The following is a 20731-nucleotide window of genomic DNA, read 5'->3' on the forward strand; positions in this document are numbered from 1 at the left end:
ATCTTAGGGACTTGTCCAATATAAATTTTCCCGTCTTAATTCCCTGAATTGTCAAAATGAACCAACGATTCATTTCGAAGGTGAGGGTACAACTCAGTTAGGACCATGTTCTCCATTACGGGACTCTACTAAATATTGATTCATTACAAATTTTATACAAAAGAATAAACATACATTATTTTAAACACCCTAAAAATAATTAGTCTATGTTGGTTTAAGAAATATAAAAAACATGTGAGTGATAAATATTGCAATCACACATAAAAATATAATATGATCATGGAAAGAAACAAAAATATGAAAATAAAATAATGCACAGTCAATATAATATGTACAATACTTACAATCACATGAATATATTAATAACCTACATCGCGGATATAATGTTAGTAACTTTAATAAAATAATAATGATAAAGAAAGAGATAAAATAAAATAAAGTTTTTAATTTAATTAACCCTCACAAAGTATACCGCCGTAGGGGGTCATTGATGTGTAAGAATCTTGGAAAGTTGAATTGTAGGCTTTAAAAAAGAAAAAGATATGTTGATTGCGGCTTGCGTTGTATATTGTGTGAGAGTAATATATAAATGTCTGTAGATGAGGTGGAATTTGGTATTTCAGTTATATGGGTGTGGTGAGATTAGGGAGATTAAAGGGATGATGGCACTCATGGCAGTATAGTGTTGTAGGTGATGAATGATTTATGTGGCAGCAAATAGGGAGGTGTGGTGATGTGGCGAATTGGTGTTAGGCGTAGGTGTAGTGTTGAAGGTTGGTGGATGAAGATCAGCGTCGGGTATTGCTCTATGGGGCGAGAGATTTGCCTAGTGAATTGTATGAGGCTTTGGGTTTTGTGCCGTGGAGTTATCTGAAGTGAGAGGTTTCGATGAGTAATGTTAAGGGGGTAATATAAATACGTTTATGGCATGTTTGGATTCTGGAATTTCATTTGAAATTCTGGAATTGGGCCAAATCACTTGTTTGGATCATCTAAGAATTTAGAATTGTATTTGGCCCAAATCCAAGACTCATAAGAAGTAAGGCATAATTGGAAAATTTGAAATCCAACCAAAATATATGTCATTTCAAATCCAAAATAAGTGTCAGTTTATTTCTATCTCCTCTCTCATCACTCTCCCCCTTCTTCTCTCTCCCACCATTAACAATACCATTACAAACATCTCTGATCTCTCATCACTCTCCCTCTTCTTCTCTCTCCCACCATTAACAATACCATTACAAACATGTTCAAATTATGCATTTGAAATTCCTAATTTTTCCCAAACAAATCATTTGGACTTGAATGTGGGGATTTACAATTCTAGAATTGAAATGAAATCCATATTCCCAAACACAACATTAGGTAATTGAGTTGCAATCAATATTTTGAAAGATATAAGGTCTCTAAAAAAATTTTATTAAAAAAGATTTTAGAAAATAATTAGTAGACGTATTTAAAAATACATTTAGAAAAAGATTATTTTTATAAAAGATATTATTATTATTTAACTAATCAACTAATTTATTACTTAATTACATTAATTAAATTGGGCTAGAAAAGGGGTTTTAAAAATCGGGTTTTCGTAAAAACTAATTTTAAAAGTTTTTCAAATATGGACTTTTAAATAATTTTTTTAAAAACGTTTTAGAAAGTGGGCTTAGTAAAATTGTTTATAAAAAATGTTTTCAAAAATGAGTTTATAAAAAGAGTTGGAAAATGATTTTGCGCTTAAAACATTGTATTTTAGACTCGTTCTTTATTCTTTCCTCGATCCGACTAATTGGAGCGCGGTATTAGTAATATAGGGTACTAAATGGAGAGACACAATTATGTGTATATACAGAAGCCCCAACTTTGACTGAGGTTTGCAAAACCAAAAGTCATAGTATACTTGTCTGGACGGAGAATGATTCTAGATGCTATGCAATCCAAAATCAATCTTTTACGCCAGTAACTGCAAAACAAGCAAAAGTTTCAGGAACTGTGGAACATATTTGTAAATATGTAAAAATGACATAATGTGTGAAAAAAGGTATCATGAGCTATTTTAGTCAGGCTTAAGACGAAATAGAGTTGCCTCCGCTCCAGGGCTGTTGTAACGCCCCGAAAATTCATAACCTTAATAAAACACAATTGCTCATACTTAGCAGCAGAAATGGAACTTAAGCCTGTGGGATATGGCCCACTAATACAATGCAACCTTAAATAGTCCTTAATAACTATACATAAATGCTCGACTCAAATAATAATAATAATTTCTCCAACACCAGATACCGCACACTTTCCCTTGAACAAGTTCCTTATTAATAGTGCACTTGCAATGGCTATGCTCATACCTAAAACAAAAAACAAAACATCATGAGCCGAAGCTCAGTAACATACTACCCTAACAGCGTAAGTTCATTTCAATTCATTTTATTTGCAAACAGGGAGAAGAGAATATAGTAAAACATATTTCAAATTCATAATGAAATAATAGCAAAGTAAACAATTATAAATAGCATCTTGATACTTATAAGTTCCCATTATCTTTTCATCTTTTAGCTTGGTAACTGGCGAGTATAGACATGTGATGACCCTCAAGGAGCCCAGCTCCCTTTTTGGGTACACCACCATGTGATGATCTCAAGGAGCCCAGCTCCCTTTTTGGATACACCACCATGCGATGATCCTCAAGGAGCCCCACTTCCTTTTTGGATACACCGCTCGCACCAAAATAGCATGCGCTACCCCTCAAGGAGCCCAGCTCCCTTTTTCGGTGTACGGCGGGTGCGAAGGTACGTGCACGACCATAAAATAGATAAGCGTAACATTATACTGCTAGAACCTCTTTCACTTTTATTTATCATGTTTCGTTCGTTTAGCATTCATCGACATAAGCCATAGATCTTTCATCAATCATACTTGAGCATCAATAACTCATAAGATCATCATTTACGAAACTCATTCGAAAACAATTTAATTATCCCACAATCCATATAAGAATCACATCGCAAAATCCTTAACATAATTATAAACATCATTTCACAAACACATTTTGAAGGGGATCGTGGGTGTTAGCAATATATGTTACCTGGATTCCTGCTTAATAACCTTGAAAGCCGGGGGAGGCTGTAATATCCTTTCCCTTTAATCTAACCATGAAATGACGCAACAAAAATGTAAATATTCGATTTCTTTTTAACAAATGTCCTTTAGTTATTATTATTAATTTTATTATGGAGTACCGTTGGTGACGTTACAAAGATTCATTATTTAAGCTTTTATAATTAATTTTACTTATGTTATTATAATTAATAGAATTATAATTTAACTTATCATTTGTTTATACTACTAGGTACCTTATTCATTTTAATAAGTAAATTAGCTTCAACAAGTTTTATAATAATTTAAGTTATCGTAGCCCAACTAATTATAAATTACTAATATTCATTTGCGATTTCAGATTACAGGAGTAAATTGATATTATTAAGTGATGTTATTGCTAAATTTTCTCGTCAATTCGTCATATTATACGTTTATCATAAATAGTTGTCATAAATTTATAATTTAATATATAAACTTAAGTGAATCTAACCAATTTCATATTACAAAAATAAGGTGAACCATTGATGATAATTAACTAAATTAGTTTAGGCCTTGTTGCTTGATTAGAACAACTAATTAAAGAAGTAATAACCTAATTAATTAGTCCATTAGGCCTAATCAATATTAATTACATGGATTTTATTAGTTAGTTGAACTAAAACTAAAACCAATTTTAGGCCCATATTATAACTATTTCATTCTTGTAATCCAAACTATATAAGTACTTGCTATTGTGTGATTATACTTTAATTTTTATTCTTGCTAATAATTCATTCACTAGAAACTTGAGTGGAACTATTATTACTAATAATCACTTTATTCAACTCATATTATAATTTATACCTAAATAGTACTAAGCTAAAGTGATTGCTAACATAATATTAATTTGCTCAAACATAATCATAATTAAGACTTGAATATTTGTAATATAAGCTTAGAGAGTAATTTTACATTAGGATAACTAGATATTATACTCAAATCTCATATTATAAGAATTAGTGATTATTAATTAATTTAGCCTAATAAAAGTGAGTTTCGTTTTTTTTTATTACAATATTAGTCCAAGCATTTTTCCTAATATAAGTTTAGTTTAATTAAAAAAATCAGCTTGTTGGTCCAAGTGAGTAACATGGCCTAACCTATTTGGGCTTAACTCATTTAAACAAATGAAAACAAAGTTGGAGAGGTATATCATACCTTTGCTCAGTTGAGCAGTTCACGAAAACAGGGGAGGGAGGAGGGAGGTTGGCAGCAGGTTCAAGCTCCGGCGACAGGTGGCGGCACGGAGGTGGTTCGTCGGCGCGAAATTCCGGCAGTGCTGGGCTCGTGTTCGTCGGCGCACGAGGAGAGAGAGGGAAGCACGAGAGAGAGATGGGAAGCAAGAGAGAGAAAAAGAAGAAAGGCGAGAGAAGGAGGGGACGAGCGAAGGTGCAGGCGAGGTGGTGTGGTGGTGGCGCACAGGAGGCGCGGCGATGGTCTGGTGTGGCAGGTAATGCGGCGGCGCCGCGGTGGTACGAGGGTGGTGGTGGCCGAAAAAGAAAAACAGAGGAAAGAAAGAGTTGCGAAAAAAAAACAGAAGCTTTAGGGCGTTTTTGGTGGCTTTTTCCGGCGATGGTGGTGGAACTCCGGAGAAGATAGTGGAATGGTGGTGATGGTGATTTTGAGGGAGGCAATAATGGGTATTTATAGGCATAGTTGGGGGATAATTTTCATGAATTTGGGTGGGTTGATTTGATGAAGAAAAACTGAAATATTGGTGGGTTTGATTATAAAAATCAGATTTCTAGGTGGGTTTGAATTGAATTGTGGTTTTTAATTGAAGTATAGATTGTTTGTGCATAAGAATTCATGAGTGGAGTTAAAATTCCATTGTTGGGTATTTGGTTGGTTGTGAAGAAAAGTGAAATGGGTTGTTGATGAAACGTATTTTGTGCTTTGCTTGAGTTTTCTTTTTCTTTTTCCTTTTTCTTTTTCTTTTCTTTTCTCTTTTTCTTTTCCTTCTTTATTTCTAATACTAACAAATTTGTTCTAACATTAGATTAGTAGTACTTACAAACTTTTAGTGTTAATTTCATTATTATTCATTTTCTTGTTTTAACTAATACAATTATTAACATAACTTGTTATTATTTGCAACATCTATTTATTTAACGAATTAATTATCATTACGTGCATATAGAGTGACAAAAATTTAGTCATACCTTATAATTAAAGGAAAATTTTAATCACTAATTATTATTAATTTAATTTAAGCAAAGTCTAAATATTCGGGATATTACAGCTGTGTTACAAAAAAGAGTTGTCTCTGCTCCAGGTATGTGAGCTATTTTAGTCCTATCACGACGGAATAAAGCTGCCTTCGCTCAGGGGCTGTAATACGATATAGAGCCGCCTCCACTCTAGGGCTATGTTACGAAATAGAGCTGCCTCCACTCTTGGGCTATGTTACAAAATACTTGCCTACACTCCAGGGCTGTGTTCCGAGCTATTTTAGTCCAGCTCATGAAGGAATAGATGGTCCGTGGACCCGACGATTATATGTCGCCTTTCTGCTTGATGATAGTCTGTAGACTCGACGATTGTATGTCGCCTTTTTGTTTGATGATGGTTCGCGGACCCGACAATTGTTTCTTGGCTATAAATCCCCTAAGCACATTGTAGAGGCTTGTCGGACGCAAAAGCCTGCACTTGGTGTAGCATATTGGCTGGATGCAGTTTGTTGCACGTGGCATAGCATTGTCGATGCGCCGGACGCCCCATGTACATAGCGCTTGTCTTCCGTTGTTAAATCGTAATGGTCCGTAGTTCTTGGCGAAACATAACTCGTATAGAGTCGTTTAATGTTGGCTACCTGTGAATAAAAATAACACACAAATATATAGGTGCTAGTGTATGGATAGGAAAAGAGTTGACCTTAAAGAGTGACCTCTAATACTTTAGAATTAAAGGTGCTGTCGTGTGTGCATACGCGTGTGTGTATATATGCGTGAGCGACTCGATGATTGCTGCTAGGATCCTATGGCTAAGGACGAAGGATGCAATGCTTGACAGAATATTTGGATGATGCAGATATTTAATGCAAATGCAGAGATGTGACACTAATGGTGATACATAACACTAATGTAGATGATATGATTTGATGATTTGATCGTTCCATTAGAAGATCAAATTTTCGTTTCGAAAACTATCTTTGAAAGAGGAGAAATGAGAAGCCCCCCAAGGATGATTCACGTAGGCTATGTTTAATTCGAAATGCGTTGAAGTTGTTACATGTCTAAGTGAGCCCATAAAACAATTAGGATCTCGTATAGGTCTGAAGCCCACAATCTTTTGTATCGACTCGTAATAAAGTCCTTATCAAGGTACACATGGAGCCCAAGGATGATCTATTCAGTTAATATACTAGGTTGGATTTTAAATACGTTATAGAACGAGTTTTTGTAGCGATTGAGTTGTACGTGCTTCGAGTTTTGTATGATAAGGGCCTAAGTGAGCCCATAAAGTAGTAGGTTCAATCTTGTATCAATGTGGGTTTTAAAACCCAAGCAGTAGTGGAAAAAACCCATCTGATGTGATCAAAATCGGGCTTACCAATGCGGTTTTGGTCTACATCAAATGGCACTCGCAGTAGTTCCCATTAATTTACTAATCCGGTCAAAAACGCATCAGTAAATGATTTACTGATGCGGTTCTAAAGGAAAACCGCATCAGTTAATTTGATTAGCTAATGCGGTTTTCCTTAACAACGTACCGCATCAACTTGTTGGAATATAATGTCAAAAAAAAGTTGTAGACCTCCAGGCTGCAGGTCTGCACTACTTTTCAGCCTTCAACCAAAACAATCCTTTAGGTATTTACAAACCTCTACCTCCTTTACTAAAAAAAAAAATATTAGATACAAATTGTATACAACTAGAAACAAAACACATTCACATTAATTCAACCAAAACAGTGAAATAGAACAAGTTGTATACGAAACATATACAAAACAAAATACAACTAAAAACTCAGTGAAATACATTCACATTAATTCCAAACTAAAACGAAGTTAAAAGATCTGAAATTAAATATACACCATCTACAATAGAAAGGCAAAATAGAAATAGCCTAAATCTTAAATTAAATACACAAAATTAAGAAAACAAACAAACCGTAAAAACGAAAATAAACAACGAAACTAAGAATATATCTGAAATTACAAACTAAAATATACAAAATCTGCAATTAAATATAAAACGAAAACAAACTAAAATACAGAAAATTAATAAAACGAACAAATCTAAAAAAAAGAGGACTTCAGATCCCTAAATTAATTCTTAAAAAATAAAACAAACGAATTAATCATGAGCGAAAAAACTTAATTTCGGATTAAAAAAGTTGAATAAAAGAGGACTTCAAATAAAAAAAATTGAAAAAACTGAAAATTTACAATGAGATCTGAAATTACAATTAAATTAAAAAACGAAAAAACTCATATCCGGAATCACGAGCGACGAATATTGAGTGAGGAGATATCATTTCGTTTCTTTGTTTCTGTTGTTCGTTTCTTTGTCTTCACTTCTTCGTTTTCGTTCTTCATTCGTGAGGGATGAGTAGAAATGAGAGAGAGAGGTGGAATGAGGCGGTGGCGTTTGTGAGAGGAGATATGAGTTTAGGGTTTTAGTCGCGTGTATGAGGGAGGAATAGAGAGGTGAGAGAGAGGAAAGGACTGAGGTGTCGTGGGTTTGAGACGGAGGAGGGATTAGGGTTGAGTGAGGAGGAAGAGGAGGGATTAGGGTTTAGTGAGGAGAGAGAGAGGGCCGTGTGAGAGAGAGAGGGGAAATGGGTTATGAAAAGGAAATGGGTTAGGTGGGCTTGGGTAGTAAGGGAAGGAAATGGGCCACGGGGACTGGGCCATGAGGTTGTGTTTTTCATATAGAAAATCTGATGTGGTCCTAGGAACCGCATCAGATTTAAAAAAAACCGCATCAGATTTTTTAATCTGCTGCGCTCCACAAGAGGACCGCATAAGATTTTCCTTCCCATTTCTTTAATTGATTTTCTGATGCGATTTTGTCTGTTACTAAGTGACATATGAGGTTTTTTCCGTTGGTGAATTAAGATTTCATGTATGGACGCGTAATAAAGTCCTTATTACGATAGGCCTAGACTTGAAGCTTATGATTTTCTGTGTGGATCACTGATGAAGCCCCCCAGTAAGATGGAATATACGAAGTACTCAGCTTGATTGCTTGATATTGAAGATATCTTGTCACGCTTAGTGGAAGTTTCGACCAAAAATTCCATATAGGGTTCCTAAGGTGAGAAGGTAAGAAAGGCCAAACAAAGGAACACTAAAAGATGAAGCGCGGTCATAGCGTTGAGTGTTGAAAGGTCATGCTATGGTTGGCTTAGAAGCAGTAATGTGGTTTTGAAGAAGGAAGTGATTAGAATAAGAAAAAGGCAGAGCCATAATAAATCAACTCACGCAATGAGGTAGGCTGATGATGTAGGTTCAAATCCTAGTCTAGTTCTAAAGGTAGGGAGGAACATTGAAAATTCGTGATTTTTTGGGTGATCGTGCTTTTCTCATGGGCCTAGGAGAGCCTTAATAATATGTTTTGAATTAAAATGGTCGGGTCACAAAAGAGGTTGCCTACGTATCGAAGATGGAATCAGGCCAGTCGTAGTTTAGGCTAATGAATGAGAATGTGCCCTGGCTTTTACCTAAGTCGCCCTTATGAGTTTTCGCCTAGTAGGCTTTGGTTTGTCTATTTATGGCTTATTGGGATGCAATGTGGTTACGGGTTGCTTGAGGGAAGGTTTATTACAAAGGTATGATTTGACTTGTAAAGGTTTTTAATTGAAGGTAAAAGAAAGTACATTTGACAAAGCTATTGATGGGCTTATTTGTAACACTTCTTTTTTAAAAAAACATATTTTGTACTTTTTGCATCATTTTTTTTGCTTTTGCTTTGATTTTTGTTTTGTTGCTCTTTTTTTTTACTTGCCCTTTACATTGAATTGTTGTCAATTGTACTTCCTATGAGGTGGGTCAAAGGGATAGGGGGTTATTGTAGGCGTGTTTTTATTTCACCTACGCGGTGTGAGTGCATATTATATTTGACTACCCCATTATAAAGGTTTTATTGAAATTTTTGAAAGAAGTCGCCAACAATTCATTGTAGGAAGAATCATAAACCTAATTGGATATGGAAAAATCGTAGGGACAAAATAGGGACCTATCCAATGTAAATTTCTCCGTCATGACTCCGTAGATGGTCAAAACGAACCAAAGATTGAGTTCGGGGGTAAAGGTACAATACAGTCAAAAACTATATTGCACATTACTGGCCTCTACTAAATAATCGATTCATCACTACAGAGTTTATGCCAAAAAATAATCATATAATATTTATATACACCCTAAAAATAAATTAGTCTAAGTTGGTTCAGGAAACACATTAAAAGACTAATTTAGTGATATGTTATTAGGCAATCAAATTACAAGGTTCTTAACAAGTTGTCCAAATTAATCTGATTAATATTAGAATAATTTTTTAGGTCCTGTTTAGCAATAATAATATGTTGGTGATAATAATCATGCAATACAATAATATGATATGAATAGAACAATCAGGTGGGCATATAATATACAAAAAAAAATTAAAAAAAAGGTTTAGAAAATACGTTAGAACGATTATATATTAAAGATCTACATCATGAAAGAAACAGTTAGTAACTTTAATATAAAATTAGAGAATTTATTTTAGGACCCTAAGGAATCATACCAATGCGGTTTAGATTGAAAGCACAACGATTTTTTAGGCGTAGCAATTGTGGAACCAAGAACGCAATCTAATTAGGAATAGATTGAAAGTATTTGAGTGTTTGGGTATTTTGAGAGTGGAAGTGTATTCGTAAGTATTCGTAAGGATTTATCGTAATTGTAAAATAATAATGAAAAGCCGTCTTTGATTCGGGAAATCATGAGTATTTATAGGCAGAACGACACTATGCCACTGGCGCAACTGACGTGTTAAGCGCATGACGCGACATGGCCAGTAAAAAGCATACACGTGGCACGCGTTTTGAAAAAGATAAGAAAGAAATTTCATGTCTCAAGCCGAGAACTGCACTTGACATAGGACTCTACATGAAATAGAATTTTACGTGGCAGTTCTGGTGCTCTTAGCACAGGTTGTGCGCTAGGCGCTCAGTGCACAGCTTGTTTCTGACATATCTTAATAATTTGTTTGATAAAAACGCATTCTAAAAGATTTTCTTTTGTCTTTTGACTGTGGATATCTGATTTTACGGGATAAAATCTTATTTTAACTTATAAAAAATATCTTTTAAAGATATTTATTTACTAAAAAATAAATAAATTATTAATTAATTGAGTTTCTCAAAGAATTAGGCTCAAATACAATTAATGATCATGAATAATTAATTGGGCTTTAGAATATTATTTCGAAACACAATTTTGGAGTGGTTCTTTAAATTGCTCTTCCGTTGGATCGTTCGACTAATACCGCAGTATGTTTCATCATTTGTTCCTTAAATGGGGAGACACAATTATGTGTCTACAAAAGCCCCCACTTTGACTGAGGTTCAGGAAACAGAAAGTCAAAGTATACGGTGTCAGGATAAAGAATGATCCTAAACGCTATACAGTTTAGAACACAGCTATAACCACCGGTCTCTACAGAAACAAAGTTAGTATACAGGACAATAACTAAAAGCAATTTGATTACCTGCAGAATAAGATGCTAGCAGATAGGTGCAAACAACTCAGATAAGGCACATAATGATGCAATAATGCAAACTTATACTCTCTAAGGATACATGAGACGTAATGTAAGAATTAAAGTTATGCAAAGCTAATGGATAATAGGTCATGCAAGGTCAGGGTTATGCAATACTAGAATCTAGTCAATGCAAGGTTAGGGTTATGCAAGGCTGCAATGCAAGGTCAGGATTTTGCAAGGCTAGAAGATGTGTAGAGTGATAGGGTGATTAGAAATGCATAGAATGATTTTCGAAAATCGTACTTAGTAAATTATCGGGGTTACGTAAACGAGGTCCGCTGATTTCAACTCTTCGGGAGTTTGATTTGGAGGAACCACCACACGTAGGAAGCCCCCACTTTGGGTGAGTTGCCTTGAATTAGACTTGAGCCTTAATGAAACACACTTGTAGTTGATCTGTTTCGAACGTTTGAAAGTTGTTACTAGGTATTCTTTTTTGGGAAGTTGATATAGGTAAATGTTATTTCACTATTTTGATAATGACATATAATTAATGTTTTATTAGTTTAATTCGCTTTTTAGGTTCCTTGTTAGAAGTAACTTGTTTATGTCTTAGTTCTAGTTCTCTAGTTTGTTTTTGTTTTATTTATTTTATTTGTCTAGTTTTAATACGGATAAATGTTCTTAAGGTTCACAAATAAAATGGTAAATATTTTATGAAGGTTTGATTAAGTATTTAATCAAGTTTAAAATTATTTATTATTTACTTGTGTTATCCGATTTATATTATGGTGATAACTAATGAAATATATGAAGATTCCATAATATCTTGTTTAGTGAAATGTATGCGCAGCTTTGATATTTTCCTAGAAATATGGAGCCGCCAAACATTAACCTAAGCAACATCGCCAACAAAGTGAACGTTGAGGTAGTTCCTAGAATTTAGGAACCATAACAACCTAACTATATGTAAGGCGTGTGATAATGGAGAAGTGGCTGAGATCATGGAGAAGATCGTGGAAGCCCAACAAACTCAACTGCCAACGATAGATTACAACGGACTAAAATGGAGAAGTGGCTAAGTGGACGTGTGTTCATGGAGAAGAACATGGAGAAGTTCGTGGAGAAGAAATCAAGTAAATAGGTCTCTACAAATAGATGTTTGTAATGATCTCTTAGAATAACTTTCAGAATTTTTATGTAATATTCTTAGTGAAAGTTTGCTCGGTTTTTCTTCTTCTTAGACATTGATGTATTATAGATTGGGTTGAGAGAATCAAAATCTGTAATCATTCTTGAGAGAAAGAGAGAAAGAGAAAGAGAAGAGAGAAAGAGAAAAGACTTCGAGTGAAGTCAAGGGAGAAGTCAACTGTTAGGGGGAAAAGCTGACTGGGAACAAGTTCCTAGAGGAACAGAGTTGGTCCAAGTTTAGGTTGTACAAAAGAGAGTCTTTTGGCCTAAAAGTGATTAAAGAGAATTGAGTCAAAATCCCTAGTGGTCAAGGTTTTTCTTCCTATTAGGCCTAGAAAGTTTTCCTTGTAAAAATCTCGTGTTCCTAGTTCTTTCTTTATTCGTGCAATTAGTTCCTTCTTACTTATTCATCCTTTTATTTCCGCAAAAAGTTTGAAAATCTCTTCAACTACAATTCACCCCCCCTCTTGTAGTTGCTTAAGTGTTCGTCCAAGACTAACAATTGGTATCAGAGCCTAGTTCCTCCAAAATCAGTTAACACTGAGGAGCTAGTTCCTGGAAACGATGAACACATTAGGAGAAAGATTGGAAGAAGGTTACTCAACTCAGCGTCCACCCATGTTTAATGGCAAGTATTACCCATACTGGAAGAATCGTATGGAAATCTTCATCAAGGCCGAAAACTATCAAGTTTGGAGAGTAATAGAGATTGGTGACTTCAAAGTCACAGAGAAAAATGAAAAAGGTGAAGACATCCCTAAACCTCTCACCAAATTTGATAAAGGTGACTTCGACAAAATGGAGATGAACAACTTGGCGAAGAAAATTCTTCACTGTTGTCTTGGTCCCCACGAACACAATCGAATTATGGGATGCAAGTCAACCAAGCAAACGTGGGAACTTCTTCAAGTAACTCATGAAGGAACAAGCGAAGTCAAGCGATCGAAGATTGACATGCTCATGCACAAATATGAGCTATTTCAAATGAAACCTAAGGAGTCTGTTCAAGAGATGCTCACAAGATTCTCCAACATTATAAATGAGCTTGAATCTCTAGGAAAGATCATCACCCCTGAGGAACAAGTACGTAAAGTTCTACGAAGTCTTCCTCAGGATGAAAAATGGATGGCAAAGGTCACTACCTTTCTCGAAACTAAAGATTTCACCACATTCAATATCGAGCAACTTTCCGGTTCCTTGTTAACTCATGAAATCCATCTAGGAACTCATGAAGTTGACTCAAATAGACCTAAGGCCTTGGCTCTCAAGTTCGATGATCTGGAGGATTCAGATACTGATGATGAAGTGATATTATGGTTTTATATAGAGTTTTCTCCCCTATTTATGTGCTAAAAGTTATGGTTATGGTGCTCTTAGGAGCCATTTGGTACTAACTCTCTCCATCTAGTTGTGGTTTGCTGTTTTGTATTGGATTGTAGGTTTTAGGTAGTTATTACCTACTTTATATGATTGCACACTGGATTAGAGAGGTTAGACGCTGAGTTTCAAGATCCCGAGGATGCTTTCCGGGACTTTGAGCAAAGGAAGAACAAGGAACGCGCATAACCTGATCGGCCCGATAGGATCGGGCGGCCCAGCCCGATCGGGAGAAGAGATAACTTTTATGGTTTTGCTGCGGGCCCGATCGGGCGTTCAACGCCCAGTCGTATTTCGTTGTTTCGCCCGATTGGGCGTCCTGGCCCGACGTCGGGCGCCCCTGCCAGCTACTTCTGCCTACCATGTTATCAGACCGCCCGATGTCATCGGGCGGGTCAGCCGACTCATCGGGTCTGATGGTTTTTCCTTCGCTTTGGAGCCCGATTCCATGGGCATCTTTGGCCCGATCGGCGACTGACGAACGCGGTTTTTTAATGAATACGGGCCCTTCTTTCGAGACTTTTGCTATTGTTTTAGGGCTTGTATAAATAGAAAAATCAGAATTATTAGCTCTTCTAGTTTTTATTAGTTTTCTTTAGAGAGTGTTTCAAGAACCGGAATTCAGTGCTTTGTGATTTCAATTCAAGATCAAACCTTTTGCTTATTCATAGTTCAATATAATTCGGTAATCTTTCTTCATTATTTCTTTGTTATTTCTTCCATTGTTAATTAATTATTTTCTTAGTTATTTGCCATGTTTCAAAGTATGAGTTTTTATATGATTCTTGTTATTGTTTTCATGATTATGAGTGAGTAGTTCTATATCTAGAATTGTGGAGATCTATGTATGCAATGAGGGATTGATAGATTAGTTTGATTATCTTGTATTTCAACTGTTTCCTTTGATTGATTCTTCATGCTAGGATTATAAGTTAGGCCTGATTTATATTTCTACTGTTGCAATACTGAATCTACTTCGAGAGGAGAGATACCGTATAGGCTTTCAATTATTAGGCAAAGTGACCCTTGACTATGCGAGAGCGGCTGGGTGATCTTTGAGGGAGGTAATGTTCGAGAGAAATTACATGTGCCCTAGACAGTTGACTTACTAGGTGGTTATTTTTATCCTGATTTCCCGAATTGTATGCATAGTGATCCATGATTCTAGTACTTTATTATATATTTACACCTTCTATTTAATTCTGCTATCTGTTTAGCTTAGTAACACAACCATTCATCTGATTTCGTTAGTGTAATATTAGAGTTCAGATACGTATATAACTTCTCCCTGTGGATTCGATCCTGACTTCCCTGACTACTAGTTAGTGGACCTTAGGTTATTTTTGATTAGGTGATACGACTTTAGCCTTCAAATTTTGGCGCCGTTGCCGGGGAGACGGTTTATTTTATTTTGTCTGAATTATAGTATTAAACTAACCTCTACTCTGAAGAACACCTGTTCTTTGGAGCATCTCACGTTTGTTTTAGTGTTTTTGGTGTATGAGCAGGAAATTGAAATCCCAAATCTCATCCCGTTCGATCCGGAGATTGAAAAGACCCTCGTAGACTCAGAAAGAAAACTAAACAAGCTAAGCTGTCTGCAGGGACACCCTCCCAAAAGACACCTTCTCCACCATCTTCCCCACACCAAGAAACCCCACCTCACCTATTCTCAACATGGGTGAGAATGTTACTCGAACCTTCAGAGACTATGCACAACCATCTCCTGATAACGTGCCTACTGGGGTACGGATGCCCACTATTGCTGCTACAAATTTTGAGATCAAGTCTCATGTTCTGAATATGGTTCAGAACAATCAGTTCGCTGGGTTACCATCTGAAGACCCAAATCAGCACTGCAGAGATTTTTACAGTGTTGTGCTACTCAGAAGCAAGCTGGTGTTACTCCTGATGAGATGAAACTCCTCCTATTTGGTTTCTCTCTGCGCGATAAAGCTTTGTTCTGGTATAAAAGCTGCCTTCCACCATCACCACCTGGCCAGAACTTTCCAAGATTTTTCATCAAGTGGTACCCTTACCAGAAAACTGCAGATATGAGACATGCCTAGTTACTTTCACCCAAGATCCTGGTGAATCTCTATATGAAGCTTGGGAGCGGTTCAAGGATCTGCAGCGTCTATGTCCTCATCATGGGTTGGACCAGTGGTACTTGTGTCAGATTTTCTACACTAGAGTTGATGCAGATACACGACGGGTAATTGATGGAGCATCTGGTGGGTTCTTCATGGATAAAGCAATTGAGGAAGGGTATGAACTTTTGGAGAAGCTAGCATCTAATCAAGCCTCTACCATTCGTCCTCTTTGAAAAAGGGAGGTAAACATGATGTTGAAGCCATTTCCTACTGTCTGGGCAACTAGCTGCTCTAACTCAGAAAGATTGATTCCCTGAAGTTAGGTAATGATTCCTCACATGAGTGTTAATGCGATGGCTAGTGCTTCTAACTATAATGTGCATATATGTGATGCTTGTGGAATATCTGGGCACAACTCTCAAGAGTGTCCTGCCTGGGAAATAACTGTGAGGCCGTCAATGCTTTCCAGCACAACCTAGGAACCAGTTCAACCCTATTCCAACACCTATAATCCTGGGTTAAGACACACCCAACCTCTCATATAGGAGTACTAATGTGTTGAACCCTCAACCTCAACAACCATATCCACCTCAACAACAGGGTCAACAATACCAACCTCCACAACAAGCTCCACCTGGTTTTCAGAGAAATCAAGCACCTCCACAGCCTGCCCCTCTTGCTGACCCAGCCATGACAGAGTTGAAGAATATGATGTTCCAGATGCAGAAAGGGTTCAATGCTTTTCAAGCTGACACAAAAGCTCAACTGGAAAATTTGGGCACGCATAACAAGATGTTGGAGACTCAACTAGCTCAGTTGGCTAGTTCTTCTGCTAGTAGGCCACCTGGGGCCTTACCTTCACAATCAATGCAACCAAGGGACACTGCCAATGCCATCACTCTTAGGAGTGGAACACATTATGATGGTCCCCCAATGCCTAAGGATGGTCCGGTTGAGCCAGAAAAAAATGCAGACGTTACTGAAACTTCGTCAGCTCCTGAGGCTACCACCAACACATCTGCAGAGAAGCAGATAGTACCTGAAAAAATTCCTCCACCACTCCTGCGATAAAGGTACCATTCCCACTCGTCTATCAAAGAATAAGCTGGATCACCAACTTGGTAAGTTTATGGAGGTAGTGAAGAATCTTCAGGTAACTGTCCATTTACTGAACTCATTACTCAAGTACCTGCATATGCTAAATTTTTGAAGGAAATTTTGACTAGGAAAAGAGCCTTTAATGCAGTAGAAACTGTTGCCTTTACTGAAGAATGTAGTGCTCTTTTGCAAAATCAATCCCCTCCTAAATTGAAAGATCCGGGGAGTTTCTCCATCCCTTGTAATATTGGCACCATATTTTTGACAAAGCCTTATGTGATTTAGGTGCTAGTGTTAGTGTCATGCCCTTGACTGTTTTAAAAAGCTTGACATGGGAGATTTAAAATGTACCAACATTACTCTTCAAATGGCTGACCGTTCTGTTAAATACCCCCTAGGTATCTTAGAGGACGTTCCTGTGAGGGTAGGTAAATTTTACATTCCTGTGGATTTTGTTGTGCTTGACATGGAAGAGGATACTCAAATCCCAATCATTTTAGGGAGACCATTCCTTCATACTGCTGGAGCTGTCATAGATGTTAAAAATGGGAAATTGACTTTGACTGTGGGGGATGATAAGGTAACTTTTAGTTTGACCAATGCTTTGAAAAGTCCCATGCTAGAGGAAGCCTGTTACAGAATAGATGTCATTGATGTGCTGGTTAATGATGACATGCCTCAATCCAATCTGCGGGATCCACTGGAGGCTTTGCTTTGTTTTACCTCTTCCACAGGTGATGATATTATCCGGACTACTGAAGTGGATGCTTGGGAAGCAGCTTTTACCTGTGTCGAGCTTGATGGTATTACCACTCATGAGGATGAACGGTTAGTATGTGCTACTCAACCGGTAGAGGTAAAGAAACCTGAACTGAAACCCCTTCCCCCTTCTCTGCGATATGCTTTTTTGGATGATTCTGAAAATTGCCCTGTGATTGTTAGTGCTGCATTAAATGATGGTCAAATGTCTCAACTTTTGTCTGTTTTGCGACAACATAAAAAGGCCATTGGATATAATGATGATTTGAAAGGCATAAACCCTGACTTTTGCATGCATAAAATTCATCTTGAGGATGATCATCGTCCTAGTATACAAGGTCAGCGTCGTTTGAACCCGAATATGCAGGAAGTTGTCAAAAAAGAGGTTATGAAATTGCTTGATGCTGGGATTATCTATCCTATTTCTGATTCTAAGTGGGTGAGTCCAGTTCAAGTGGTTCCTAAAAAGGGTGGTACTACTGTAGTTAAAAATGAGAAAAATGAATTAATTGCTACAAGAGTAGTTACTGGGTGGCGTATGTGCATTGATTATAGGAAATTAAATGTTGCCACTAAGAAAGACCATTTTCCCCTTCCCTTCATTGATCAGATGTTGGAACGTCTAGCTTGTCATTCTCATTTTGTTATCTAGATGGTTATTCTGGTTTCTTCCAAATCCCTATCCACCCAGATGACCAGGAGAAGACCACCTTTACATGTCCTTATGGTACCTTTGCATATCGAAGGATGCCCTTTGGCCTATGTAATGCCCCTGCTACTTTCCAACGTTGTATGATGGCCATATTTTCTGAATTTATTGAGTCCATCATGGAAGTATTTATGGATGACTTTAGTGTGTATGGCATTGATTTTGATGCATGTTTGCTGAATTTGACTAAAGTACTGAAAAGATGTGAGGATGTCCACCTTGTTTTGAACTGGGAGAAGTGCCACTTCATGGTTACTGAAGGAGTGGTACTTGGTCATATTATTTCTGAACGAGGCATCCAGGTGGACAAAGCAAAAATTCAAGTGATTGAGCAATTACCCCTCCTGTGAATGTTAAGGGTGTTAGAGGTTTTCTTGGTCATGCGGGATTTTATCGCCGCTTTATCAAGGACTTCTCTAAAATTGCTAAACCACTTACTCAGTTGCTCCTCAAGGATGCCCCGTTCCTGTTTACTGATGAGTGTCTAGTGTCTTTTAACAGGATCAAGCAAGCTCTGATTACTGCTCCTATCATCCGATCTCCAGATTGGACCCTCCCATTTGAGATTATGTGTGATGCCAGTGATTATGCTGTGGGAGCTGTCCTTGGTCAGAGAAAAGACAACATCCTCCATGCCATCTACTATGCTAGCAAGACACTCGATGAAGCTCAAGTTAATTATGCCACATAAGAAAGAGCTCTAGCTGTGGTCTATGCACTTGGACAAGTTCAGGACCTATCTGCTTGGGTCTAAAGTCATTGTCTACACCGATCATGCTGCATTGAAGTACCTCCTCGCCAAAAAGGAGGCCAAGCCTCGACTCATTCGGTGGATTTTGCTGCTCCAAGAATTCGACTTGGAGATCAGAGATAAAAAGGGTGCAGAAAATGTAGTGGCTGACCATTTGTCCCGATTGCAGTATGAAGATATGGAAGAAGGTCTACCCATTGATGACTCCTTTCCTGATGATAAGCTCCTGGCAGTCACTTCTGTTACCCCGTGGTATGCGGACTTCGCCAACTTTTGTGTGAGTGGACAAACCCCTCCAGAGCTGAGCTACCAGCAGAGAAAGAAATTTCTCCATGATGCCAAACAGTACTTTTGGGATGACCCTTTGCTTTACAAGCTCTGTGCTGACACCATCTATAGGCGATGTATCCCAGAGTGGGAGGTGCATGACATTCTGAAGCACTCTCACTCCCTTCCATGTGGAGGCCATGCTGGGCCCTCCAAAACAGTAGCAAAGGTACTTCAATCTGGTTTTTATTGGCCAACACTTTTTCATGATGCTAGTACTTTTGTTAAGTCTTGTGATGCATGCCAACGAACAGGAAATATTTCCCGTAGACATGAGATGCCCCAAACCCCATCCTAGAAGTTGAACTATTTGATGTGTGGGGTATTGATTTTATGGGTCCTTTTCCCTCTTCCTCAGGCAACAATTTCATACTTGTTGCTGTTGACTATGTCTCTAAGTGGGTAGAAGCTATTGCATCACCAACCAATGACTCTAAGGTTGTCATGAAAATGTTCAAAAGATTATCTTTCCACGGTTTGGGGTACCAAGAGTTGTCATTAGTGATGGGGTCCCACTTTCACAAAAGAACCTTTGAAGCCCTACTCAAAAAGTATGGTGTCTACCATAGGACTGGCCTAGCATACCACCCAGACAAGTGGGCAAGTAGAAGTGTCTAACCGTGAAATAAAGTCTATTTTGGAGAAAGTGGTAGCTAAATCAGAAAAGATTGGAGTGATAAGTTAGATGACACCTTATGGGCTTATAGAACTGCTTTTAAGACCCCTATTGGTACCACCCCTTATCGACTAGTCTATGGAAAAGCATGCCACCTACCTGTCGAACTAGAGTATAAGGCTTTTTGGGCGGTTAAAGAGTTGAACCTTGATGCTAAATTAGCAGGAGAAAAGCGTTTATTGCAAATCAATGAGCTTGATGAACTTAGACTAAATGCTTATGATAGTTCGCGTCTCTACAAAGAGCGCACTAAGAGATGGCATGATAAGAAAATTCTGAGAGGGAGTTCAATATTGGTGACAAGGTTTTATTGTACAACTCTAGACTAAAGCTTTTTCCTGGTAAGTTGAAGTCTAGGTGGTCTGGTCCTTTTTCTGTCACTAACAAGTTTGGTTCTATTGAGGTGATGAATGCAACAGGTGAGAAGTTCAAAGTTAATGGACAACGTCTGAAGTTGTACTATACCGGAATCCCTGTTGGATCTGTGGAGGAGTTATACCTTCAACCCCCATCCCCTTCTGTTTGAGGGATGAAGCATTATGGTCGTGCGGGACCTTTATAAACCAGCGCTAATCGGGAGGCAACCCGATTTCTTTCCTTTTCTTTCGTAGTTTTTTCTAGATTTTTATTTTTTACTTTGCTATTTTTGTAGTTGGTGAGAGAGTACCGATGTTCCTCTTCAGGTTACATGTGTGCAGGAGTGCTTACCAACTGGAAACTACTCAAAATACGAGCCATTGCTTACTGGGATAGCCCGAGCCATCGGGCGAGGAGCTCCGATCGGGCGCGCAACGAAACATAAAACGATGAAAGAAAAGCGCCCGATGGATCGGGCTGACGCCTGATCGGGCGAAGTTCCGTCAACTCATTTTACGACAAAATTGGCAGACGCCCGATGGGATCGGGCGACCACGCCCGATCGAGCCCGCA

General features: G+C 37.7%; 1 pseudogene; it reads right to left on the reverse strand.

The window, feature by feature from the left end:
* Nucleotides 1–15432: 15432 nt before the first annotated feature.
* On the reverse strand, nt 15433–15545 carry LOC125492073 (small nucleolar RNA R71; annotated as a pseudogene).
* Nucleotides 15546–20731: the final 5186 nt, after the last annotated feature.

Source organism: Beta vulgaris, chromosome 7 (genome assembly GCF_026745355.1).
Source record: "Beta vulgaris subsp. vulgaris cultivar EL10 chromosome 7, EL10.2, whole genome shotgun sequence".
In the NCBI taxonomy this organism is placed as follows: domain Eukaryota; kingdom Viridiplantae; phylum Streptophyta; class Magnoliopsida; order Caryophyllales; family Amaranthaceae; genus Beta; species Beta vulgaris.